Below are 12951 nucleotides of genomic sequence, written 5' to 3' on the forward strand. Positions count from 1 at the left end.
ACACACACACACACATTTATAATCTCCCCCTATAGAGTTCCTCTTAATCATTTTTTGTCTTTTTATCTTCAGGACAGTTCAGTAGTTGCAGGTGCATAATACACGCATGGTGTTTGAATTTAGTTCAGCAAGCATTTATTAAGAACCTAATTATGTGCCAGGCACTTTGCTAAGTCCTAAAAATGCAAAGACAAGAGTGAGCTCCCTGCCCTCAAGGACCTTATATTCTACTGTGGGGAAATAACATACAAAGAAATGAAGTACAAAATATAGACGGTAATTTTGGAAAGAGAGAACTAACACCTGGAAAGATGAGGATAGCCTTCCTGTTAGAGGTGGCATTTGAGGGGAGTTTTGAAGGAAAATAAGAACTGTAAGAAGCAGAGATGAGAATGGAATGCATTTTAAGCCTGGGAGACAGCATGGACAAAGAGGCAGATGAACTGTTGTATGTAGGAAACAGCACGCGAGCCAGAACAAACACTTCTCCCCTTACGCAAATTCACATTTTGCAAATTCAACTTTATATAAAGAATTCTGACCAAAAAAATCTGCATTCTAATAAAGCACCCATGTGTACTTTACTGTATAGTACTGTGCTCTCTCTTTCTCTCCTCCTGCCCCTCAGTTCAGCCAAGCAGTGGCCTCCCACATCCCCAGCAAAAAATTAAAAACTCTTAAAAAATCCAAAAACCCTCCAAGGAAGAAAGACCACCGCTGATGCCAGTTAGGGGGGTTGGCTTGAGACCTCTATCATGAGAGAGAAAACCTACGTCCTGCTTTGCCCACCTGCCCTCATGTCCAGCCTCTGTGTGTCTGTCTTCCATCTAGCCACGTGGGTACTGAGTATCTCTTCCCAGCCCCTGCATATTGCCTGTGCTTTCCTCTGTCTGTCCATGTTCAGCCTCCATTTGTCTGTCCTTCCTCGCTGTAACAGTCAGGCCCCTATGTGATAAGTCCTACCTCCTCCATCTTCCCACTCCCACACCATCCTGTTCCTCTTCCTACATCTCTGCCCCTATACCCCATGTGTCCTTGAACCATGTGCCTGCCTCCCCTCTCCACAGGTACACAGCCCCCTTTCTGCCTCCCTACCTTGTCCACATTTGTGGACAAATTTACATTATGTAGAAATCACTTTTCATGGAGGTCTGTGGAATAATCTACTTGCATAAAGTGAGAACTGTCTATATGGGAGCTCTGTGGAGGGCGTGAAGAAAAGTATTGTTTGGTTAGCCTACAAAGGTCAGCTGGAGTCAGACTGTGGAGGACTTTGGAAACTAAGCAGAGAGTTTGTATTTTATCCTGGAGGTAAGAGGGAGCCATAGGGGTTTCCTGAGCAAGGCAGTAGCATAGTAAAGCTTATGCTTGAAGATTACCTATTTGGCAGCTGATTGGAGGATAGATTGACAAAGGGAGAAACTGGAGATGGAGATTATTTATAAAGGGGAGAAATGATGAGAGCCAGTGCTGAAACAATCAGTGTCTGTATCTCTTGACTCATGTCATGGATTCTGGGCATGGTCAGTGTGGCCAACATTCGAAGCTTGTGCTTCATGCCCTGAATGTATCTTCATGGTCTTGTGTAGCAGTGATTTAGCACATTCCTCACCACCCTGCCCACTCCCTACCACCATACCATATCTGAAAGAGGCAGCACAGTCGGATTCTTTCCAGTTTCGTGAAAGAAAGGAGAAACAATGGGAGGGGTAGATGTGGGAGACTTGTGCATCACATAGTGGGCTTGAGGGAAAAGCATATCAGTGTTGGAGAGAAAGTAGATTAGAAACTCAGCAGGGTCCTGGGTCAGGCCTCCCCATCCTTGTCTTGAGGATGACCAGCTCAGCATAAGGGTGGGAGAAGATATTTTTATGGTGGTGGGAGAATGAGAAGCCAACAAGTAGGAGAGGAAACCAGAGACAAATGACTGGAAATGAGAGAGACTGAAAGACTAAAAACCTAAAGAAGAAAGTCTTAATAATATATATTTCTCAATGTCAGTAACAAACCAAAGGAAAAACCTAGCTCATAGAGAAACTCCTAAAGATAAAATGAAAAATAAAAAATTGAGAGGCCAAAATGCAGCAAAGTATTAGACTCAAACATGTACAGTATGGTGTGTACTGGGTCTTCTGGCTTACCCTCTAGGCAGACATTATCATTGGTTTTTCCCCTTAAAAAGGAACTAAGCAGTGACTCAGTGGCCTCTACAGGATGTGCTGCACACCCAGTCTGTCTTCTATACATGCTTATGATTATACCATGAATGAAAATGAGGAAAAATCTTCTAATGAAAAAATCCTTCAGACTCTCCAGATATCATGGAACAATATAAAAAAATGCCAGAATGGCTCCAAAGAGAAAATTTTAAAAGAAGATATTAGGAATGAGATTATGTCAGAAATCAGAACTCTCAATGCAAAATTTTAAAGACAAGCAGCAGGGTAGAAATATAGAAGACATGATGGAAATTTTCTCTAAAGAAACAGAGGCTTTTAAAGAAAGAATGGCAGATTTAGAGTATAAAATACTTAAGTTGATTGAAATTTTGCAGAAGAGAAGCAAAAAAACGTCAAAAGAATCCATGGAATCTATTCAAGCCAAAGCAACTGAAATTACAGGCAGGCTATGCAGATATAATGTGAATATATTTCTCAGAAGAACTTAATGCACATATTTATATATTATTATATGATGTCTATGTATAAAATATATATCAATATATAAATATATCTATCAATATGTATGTATATATAATATATATAAAATTTGTATGTGTGTGTGTTGTATATATTATAAACACTGAAAACTCTATATTAGGAATCCATGTGCCTGGAACTTTTGAACACAGACAACAAAATACTGATGAACTGACTCCACAGATTGCTGCCAGAGAAACATATGTACCTAAGCACAAACATTCTATCTATCAAGCAATCAGTAAATATTTATTAAATACCTATTTGCCAGATACCTTGCTAGGCAATTAGGACACAAAGGGAATGGAAAAACAAAAGCAAAAATGAAAGTCTCTTCCCTTAAGCTTATAGACAGATGTATATTTATGCACAATCATATTGATACCTCACACGTAAAATTCTCAAGTGCATAGTGACTAAATTTCTCAGTTTCAATAACAAAATGTTGCAGGCAGCCAGGTAAAAGATCTTTTAGCCATGAAGGAATGCTAATTTGAATAACTCAAGATTACTCCTTCATCACAGGAAACTGGAGAAGAGGGTGGAATGTATATTGTATAAAGCAAAAGAGTTCAAGCTACAAGCTAAAATAATATTCTGCAAAATTGGGTTTAATCATTAATGAAAAAAGACCTTTTATAAGAGAAACACAAAAATAAAAAGCAGAGATAAGCAAAATATTTTACTTGCAAACATTCTAAACAAAAGAAATGCAAGATAGGCAAATAAGTAATTTTTGAGCAAAGACTAATGAAATTAATTCACTCATCTTTATAGATTATTTATTAGAGAAAAGTTTTTAAATTGAACTGTAGGAAAAAAGAAAGAACAAAGGAACTATCAAAGGACAATAAGAATCTGAGGTATTGATTATTTTAGGAGAACTTAAATAAGGGAAGGAAGAAAGCTGAATAAACATTTAATCAATAAACAGCAAGTGCTTTATTATGTGCCAGATACTATACTAAACACTGGGGATAAAGGAAAAGGCAAAAATGAAGCGTCTCCCATTAGGGAGCTCATATACATATAAGATGTATAGAGTATAAATGGGAAGTAATATCTAAGGTAAAGCATTAACAAAGGGGTTGGAGGTCTGGAGCAGGAAAGACCAGTTGCAGAAAGTGGGATTTAAGCTAAGTTTTGAAAGAAGCCAAGATGCAGAGATGAGGCGGGAGAGCATTTCAGGCAAGGGGGACAACCAGTGAGAAGGTATCAACTTGGGAAATGGAGAGTTGTGTGGAAGAAACATCAAGAAGTACGGAGGGGAGTAAAATGTAAGAAGGCTACAAAGGCAGGAAGGGCATAGCTTGTGAAGGGCTCTAAAAGCCAAACAAAGAATGTTGTATTTGATCTGGAGGTCATAGGGAGCCACTGAAGTTTATTGAGTAGAGAGCTGATATGTCAGAAGGTCACTTTGTCAGCTCAGTGCATGATGAACTGGAGAGGGAGTATCAACCAGCAGGTTATTGCAATAGTCCAGGTATAAGGTAACAAGGGCTGGTGCCAGGGGTTATCTGCATGATTGGAGAGAAGGGAATGTATACAAGACTTACTGTGAAGGTGGAAACAACGAAGCATGGCATGTCTATGGTCTAAGTTCTCTGATCCCCTGTAAGAGAATCCATATCTTTTGTGGGAGGGATAATAGTAGATGTGCAGAAGGGAGAAGGGAAAATATAGTGGGGAGCTAGAAATGTACTTCTACCTAGTTTATAGAAAGCTGAGGATAGTATTTATTTAGTGTCTCAACAAAAGGAGAGGCTATGGACAAATAAGATGATAGCAATGGAGGAAATTTGCTGAGATGGAAGGAGTAGGAGTGGGTCTTGTCTGTGGAGGAAAAATAAAAGAGTGCCACTATAGAGAGTTTATGTAGGGGGGGTTGTGAAAAGGGGCCTCTAGATTATTTTTTGTCAGAGAGGGAGGATATACACATGAGGAGACTATCTTCTTTGAGGGGTGGATGTCTCAATACTGCAACCAACCCCAGGAGAAGGGATGGGACTCCCCAGGGAATTCTGCACTAAAGGTGCCTGGGTGGGGAGGATATAGAACCAGAGGTGAACTTTAGCAGTGGTGAGTGAATATTGTGAGTTCAGAGGATAGGGGCTGGTTCTCATGATTCCAGACAACATAACATTATTTCCAGTCAATACAGCTTCCTTTAAGCATGTTAGACAGCAGGAAAAAAAAGAAAAATGGTCATAAGATCTATAAATTTAATAGCATAGAAATGCAGTAGGGGAGAGAGTTTAAATTTGGTGCCCTAGACACTACCCTTATGAGAGACAAAGAATGATAAAGGAATAAATAAGGTACAGTTCATGAATTGGAGGGTTGAATTCAGAATAGACTATTAGGAAGTGAAAAAATGAGGACAAAGCAAAGTATGCAAACTAAACTAAGGGAGTAGAAAAAGGAAGATTTTGAGCCACAGACCCAACTGGAAAATGAAGGGTCAAAAGAGGGGACAAAACAGATAAGTGAAAGAAATAAGGACAGAGAGTTAAAGGAAGAAATGAATATTTAAAGAAAATTCAAAGAATTTGAGAGAATATTAGTAAATAGTAGTGCGGATTGGAAAGAGAGCCTAGAGGGATAGATTAACATAAAAATATTGTAAGTAAAACTAATTGTAGCAACAAAGTTCTAACTTAATAGAGGAAGGGGGCAAAAACCAATAAAAAAGAATTGGAGGAAAGCACAAGCCTAATGTCATAACCCAAGATGTCAATGGATTAAGCAATATAACAAAATTATAGAGTGGCAGAATAGCTAAGAAAACAAAACCTACCAATCTGTACATAAGAAAACAGATCTAAAAATAAAGGCAAATACAAAATAAGAAGCTGGAACGAAATTTACTATGATAAAGTGATTGCGAAAAAGACAGGAACTGCGATCTTTAAAAACATGCTTAATGTCAAGAGTACACAGGAGACTACATTATGTTTAAAAGTACCATAGATGATGAAACTACCAATACTAAACATATGCACTAAATCTTATACTATCTAAAGTCATAAAGGAAGTTAATGGAACAGGAAAAATACTTAGATAACAACATAACAATAGGAGGCTTTAATGTTCCTCTCTCAGACTTGGGTAAACCTAACAGAAAGATTAATTTTTAAAAAATAGACTACTGAACAAACTATTGGAGAAGTTAAATCTAAAAGACTTACAGGATCTTCTGAATGAGAACATTAAAGTATATACAAATTTCTCAATATCATGGTGCCTTTTTAAAAACTGACCATGTGCTAAGGCACATGGAAATTTTAAATGTTAAAGAAAGATAGAAATACTGAATATATCCTATATATCTCATAATTCAATAAAAATAGTATTTAATATTAAAAACACAGCAGAAGATAATTCAGTAGAGCCTTAATAATGAAATCTAATTAATGTCAAAGAGAAATATAACAATAAAAAACACAGCAATTCTGGGCTGCAACTAAAGTCTTAGAGGGAGAAAATGTCTGAAACATATATTAACAAAATTGGGGAAAAAAAGCTGACTTGACTGAATGGGCTACAACAATAACAACAAATCCTACACAACCAACACATAAGCAAGGCCAAACTGCCACAAAAGAAGAAATCTCAGGAAATGGAGAAAACAAAATAAAAATACCATAAAAGTGATAAAATTAAGTGATGGTTCTTTCAAAAAACTAAAAAGTTGATTTTAAAATTTTTTTTAAAAAAATTCTTTGACCTGATGAAAAAAATAGGTAAATAAAACTATAAAAACAAAATGATCAAGGTAAAATCACAACAGAGAAGGGAAAAATAACTACCAGAACAGAGTTTTCCCAGTTTTATACTGGAATAATCAAGAATTCACAGGAAATACAGGATTACCTTCAAATATCAAGTGCCCAAATTAATACAACATGAGAGATCTTAAACAACTCATTCTTTGAAAATGAAATTGACCAAGCCATAAAGAACTACTAAAGGGTACAGAGGACTCTGACCTAGAAAGACTTATAGGTGAATTCTATCAAATGTCTAAAGTTAATTCTTATATCATGCAAATTATTGTCAAAAACATTGGAAAAGAAAACACTCTACCAAATACACAATCTCAATACTTGAACATGAAAGGGACAAATCCAAGAAACACTTTGGCCCAATACTACTATTAATATTGATGAAAAATTTTTCACTAAAATCTTAGCAAAAAAGATTTTAGTAACACTCAAGCACTCAAACTGATGTTTGCTCTCATAAATTTTCAATCGTTAAGATCATATCTTGCCCTTCCAGATCATCTTATGCAACTCTTGTCCATATTCTCCTATAAATTTGATATAGGTAGTTCACTAACATGCTGGTGGGGGGGAGGGGAGGCTACCTTTTCTCCTGACATTTTGAAGGTGCTACTGGGTATTCTGGCTATTCACTTATCCATGAGTGGGTCAAAGAACTCCATGAGACCAACTCATCTTTTCTTCTTGTCATAAATTTCCTAGAGAACATCTTTTATGCTTGTTATTCAAATTTACTTGTTGATGGTATATTGTTGCCTGCCCACACTTACCATATGCCTCTCCATTGCCCTCTGTGTAATAATCCATTTTTAATCCTTCTGAGACTGTTGTGTTCTATATCTGGCTGCCAGACAGCAATATATCCAAAAAATTATTCATGTTGGATTTATACCAGGGATCCAAGGATGATCAACATTTAGGAAACAATTAACATAATTAATCATAACAAAAACAAAACACATGATTGTATCAATTGGTGCAGAATTAGCCTTTGACAAAATACAATATTTTTTTTTGGCTAAAAACTTCTAAAAAGCATAGGCTTTTTATGTTTAAAAAGAAGTACCATAGGTGATGAAACTGTCAATACTAAACATATGCACCAAATGAGACAGTTCTAAAGTTATAAAGGAAGTTAACTGAACAGCAAAAAATACTATTAATGTAGGCATTTTTATGATTAAAAAATACATATTAGTCATGTCCATCTCTTTGGGGTTTTCTTGGCAAAGATGCTGGAGTGGTTTGCCATTTCCTTTTCTAGCTCATTTTACAGATGAAGAAACTGAAGCAAACAGGGTTAAATGACTTGCTCAGGATCACATAGCTAAGAAGTGTCTGAGGCCAGATTTGAACTCATGAAGATGAATCTTCTTGACTACAGGCCTGGCACTCTATCCATTGCATCATCTGTATTTAAAACTAAACTGAAAGCTATCATTATTCACAATGGGGAAATGAGGGGCAAATCAAAACTCCTTTATCTCCCCATTACACATAATTCTAGAAATGCTAGTGATTAGTAATAAAACAAAGGGAAAAAATTAGACATAAACATTGACAAGAAGGGGAAAAATCCCTATTTACACTGACATGATTTACTTAGAAAACCTCAGAGAATCAGAAAAGAAACAAATTGAGACAACAGATTTTATAGAAAGCAAATACTGAACAAATCCATAAAAATCAGCATTTCTACATAATCCAGGAGGAAATAATAGAAAGGGAAATTCCATTTAAAATTACTGAAAATTCATCCAGGTCTAGAAGTCAATGTATTAAGACATAAATAGAATTATAAAATACTTTAAAGAAATAAGAAATGACTTAAATAATTAGAGGGAAATTCATAGCTCAGGTTTAAACTTGCTAATATTTAAAATTGTAATACCTAAATTAATTTACAGATTTAGAGTTATACCAACCAAACTACTATGGAGGTACTTTACAGAACTAGACAAAATAATGACCAAAATTAATTTGGAATGGTAAAAAATAGTCTAGATTTGAGTCTCAAGGCAAACAATGAAAAAAGTATGAAGGAGAAAGAAATAGAGCTCCTTGATCTTAAATTGGATTATAAAGTAATAATCATCAAAACAATGTATTAATGGTAGCTTGGTGACCTAATAGAAAGAGCACTGTACTGGGAATCAGAAAGACCTGAGTTCAGATACTGCTTCAGACATTTATTAGCAGTGAGACCTTGGACAAGTCACTCAACCTCTCATTTTCTTCAGCTATAAAATGGTAATAATAATAATAACATTTATCTCCCAGAATTATAGTGAGGATTGAATCAGATTATATGTAAATATATATGAATATATATATATATATCTTTGCAAACCTCAAAGTACTCTGTAAATACCTCAAAGCATTCCATAAATGCTGGGTGTTATTATTATTAAATTAGAAAAGCAGATAGTTGAAATAAACTAGATAAGAATCAGAAGTAATTAAATATAATAACTTAATGTTTGCTGAATCTGAGAACATACCTACTTGAGGAAGAACTTTCTACTTCATAAGAACCATTAATAAAACTTGTAGCAGCTTAGCAAAAGATAGGTTTAAATCAGCACCTTACACCATCAATACAGCACAGTAATTTCCAAATGGATATTGGACTTAAATAGAAAAAACCACATAGAAATGGGAGAAATGAATCTTTCACAAAATGGTTGGTGGGGGCAAAGGAGAATTCTTAACCAAACAAGAAAGAAAGGAGATCACAAAAGATAAAATAGATAATTTTGATTACATGGAATTGAAATGCTTTTTTCACACCATCAGTATAGCTAAGATAAGAAGGAAAATTGTCAACTGGAGGAAAAAAATCCCTTTGCATCAAATATCTGTGATAAGGGTCTGATATGCTAGTTATATAAGGAATTTGCACAGATTTATAAGATCAACGACCATTTCCTGATGATGTGAACAAAGAATATGAATAAATAGTTCTCTAAAGGAGTGCAAACTATTAACACAATTACAAGAAAGATTTGTTTAAATCACCAATAAGAGAAATACATATTTAACCTCATAACCCTCAAATTGGCAAAAATGACAAAAGATGAAAATAGTTTTGGAGAAACTTGTGGAAGACAGACCCAATAATACAGAGTTGGTGGAGATGTGAATCACTCCGGAAAGCAATTTGTAATTGTGTTAATAAAATGATTTAAACCTCTATGATTTTTCATCCAGAAATCCCATTGCTTAGCATATTCTCCAACAGTGGGCCAAGATAGAAAAAAAAAATCTCAAATGTACAAAAATATTCATTATGGCACCTTTAGTGGTAGCAAATAATTTGAAACAAAGTAAATGTTGATTAATTAGAATGACTGTAAAAAAATATATTAGACAAATATAAAGGAATATTACTCTACCGTAAGAACCAGTGAACGATGAAGAGAAGCATGGGAAAATTTTTATGACCTGATGCAGAGTAAAGTTAGCAGAGGCAGGAAAACAATATACATGATTACAAGGATATAAAGTGTAAAAACAGCAAAATGAAAATTGGACACTGTGTGATTATCATGGCCAAGCTTGATCTGAGAGAAGAGTTAAGAAAAATATACTTCTTGCATTGCTTTGGGGAGGGGGGGGATATGGGTGAAAAATTGTTTATACTGTCAAATATGGTCAATGGGCTAGTTGGTTTTGTTGAAGGGTTTTTTTTTCTTAATTTTTGTAACAAGTGAAGGTTCTTCAGATAAAGAACTTAGGGAGTCATATATTTGGAAACGAATGGAATTTTTAAAAGACATAGTACAAGGAAAGGTATGCAGGCTCTAGAGTCAGAGGATCTGGGTTAAAATCTTACCTCTGGCACTTGCTACTTGTGTGATCTTGGATCAGTCACATGACTTCGCTGGACCTCATTTTCCTTCTCTGTAAAATGAGGAGGTTGGATTAGATTGTCTCTAAAGTTCCTTCTAGCTTACATCTATGGTCCTATAAACCAAATGTCAACTAAAAATAGAGAGAAGAGGACAGATGCAAGACATATTGCTGAAGTAGAAAAGTGTGTGAGATGATTGAGAAAGAAGTCCAAGATAAGCCTAAGTTTTGTACAAGAGAGACTGGTCAAATAGTGTTGACATGAAAGAAATAGTGTTCGAATCCTAGGCTTTGAGCCAGAAAGACCTTGGTTGAAATCTCTCCATTAATTAGTCAACAAGCATTTTTTTAACAAGCACCTACTATGTGCTGGATACTGTGCTTGGTGCTGGGGATACAAATACAAAGAATGAAACAATCCCTATTTGCAACAATCCTCATTTACATTCTAAGACCTTGATTTAGAAAGGCCAAGGTCACCCACTGCATCCTGAGCCATGGCCAGTTGTTTTACCTTTGTCTTGCCACTGCACTCCAATGACTTTGCAAGTTAAGATCACCCTTCTGATGTCATTGATCTTTGAGAATGAAGGACAAACAATATACATACATAACAAGTACACATATAGGTGTTTGCAAGATGAATATAAAGAGGATAAAAGTAATTAACACAAGATAATTTGGGAGAAAGGAAACTAGCAGTTGAGAGGATCAAAGAGGGCTTAATGTAGGAAGTGGTGCTTGAGCTATATTCTGAAGGAAGAGAGGGTTTCCAGGAAGTGGAGGTGAGGAGGGAATCCATTGTAGGCTTAGGTAGTGGAGGGGCAGGAGTCCTCACATTTTACCTTGCTGGGTGACCATGAGCAAATTACTTAACTTCTATGGACCTCAGTTTCTTCACCTGTAAAATGGGTACAATGAAAGCACCTACCAACAGAACTGTTATAGTGATCGAATAAGATAAAGTGCAGTGTGTAAAGTGTTTTGCAAGCCTTAAAGCTTATACATGTGAGCTATTGTTAATAGTGTTCATCTTACTGTTGTCATTATCAATGAAACTTCATTCTAGTGAAATATCAAAGAAGTAATACTTATGCATGTGGGAAGAAGAGTAAGGAATTTTCAGTTAATTGGGGGCAGGGGGCTTCAGGTGATAAGGTAGCATTTCCCACATATACTTTAAGGTTTACAAAGTATTTTGCTCATAACAACTCTCTGAGGGAGGTAGGGAAAGTATTGTTTTTGGTTTGGGAGGAACGTCGGAGTTAAGTGACTTGCCCAGGGTCACACAGCTAGTAAGCATTAGAGGTCAGATTTAAACTGAGGTCCTCCTGACTCTCGGGCCAGTGCTCTGTCTGTTGCACCACCTGGCTGCCCTTTAAGGTGTCATTGTTCAGTTTTACTATTGGGAAGACCTGGAAATCAGGAATCCTTGAATTCTAGTCCTTCCTCACTCACATTCTGCCTGTGTGATCCAGGATGAATTATATAACCTTTCTCATGATCAAACTCAAATAGAAATGAGATCTTCTAAGCCATACGTAAGATGGCATTCTTATGGCATATTGACTTAGTTTTAAAATGTATTATCTAAGATTTGAAGCAGCAAGGTAGATCAATGGTTAGAGCTCTGGGCCTGGGGTCTGGAAGACCTGAGTTCAAATGTAGCCTCAGACATTTACCAGCTGTGTGACCTTGAACAAGTCACTTAACCTCTATTTGCCTCGAGCTACTGGGAAAGGAAATGGCAAACCATTCCAGTATTTTTGCCAAGAAAACCCCTTGGATGGTGTTGTTGTGTCCACAGGATCACAAAGAGTTGAACATGACTGAACAACAAACATATCTATGTGTTATCATATTTTTATCTATTTTGTTAAATATTTTCCAGTTACATTTTAATCTGGTTCAGGGCACACTTTGGACCACTATGGACTGCACTTGGCCGCATTTTAGACACCTCTATTATAGGCAACTCTAAGGTTAAAAGTGTAGGGAAGTTGGTAGAGGGAGTTTCCTCACCTGGGAAGTTCCCTATACCAATCACAGGTTCTCTCTCTCTCTCTCTCTCTCTCTCTCTCTCTCTCAATCACTTTTTTTTGTTTGTTTTTTAGTTAGCTATTAAGCACCATAGCTGGGATAAGCATCTTACTTTACTGGCTCCCTCTTTTGGCACACCTCCTTCCTGCTGAGTACTGTCACATTTAGACCCTGATCCTAGGAGAGATCAGCACACTCTAATTCCAGGGTCCAGTCTGAAAGCCATGGACCTAACCCTCTCCTCCTCCCTTCACCATTAAAGACCAGTAATAAATAGACATTTATGTAGCTCTTTTATAGTTTCCAAAGCTCATTATGGAGTTTGATAATCTCACCAAACCCTGCGAAATAGCTCTTATGGGTAGGATAATCCCGTTTTACAGATGAGAAGACTTAGGCTCAGAGAGGTTAAGGGATTTATCCTTGATCACACAGCTAGTAAGGATCAGAGGTAGGATTCCAAACCAGGGTTTAGTACCTCCAAGTCCAACGTTCTATCCACCATAATTCACTACCTTCCAAGCAAATGTGTCATGAATAGTTAAGCCAAACATAAGATAAAAACATGCAGATTT

General features: G+C 36.4%; 1 protein-coding gene across 5 annotated transcripts in view; it reads left to right on the top strand.

The window, feature by feature from the left end:
* KIRREL1 (kirre like nephrin family adhesion molecule 1) overlaps positions 1-12951 on the top strand; it is a 159281-nt gene that overhangs the window by 131987 nt on the left and 14343 nt on the right. The gene's annotated exons all lie outside the window — the stretch shown is intronic.

Source organism: Notamacropus eugenii, chromosome 2 (genome assembly GCF_028372415.1).
Source record: "Notamacropus eugenii isolate mMacEug1 chromosome 2, mMacEug1.pri_v2, whole genome shotgun sequence".
Taxonomy (NCBI): Eukaryota; Metazoa; Chordata; class Mammalia; order Diprotodontia; family Macropodidae; genus Notamacropus; species Notamacropus eugenii.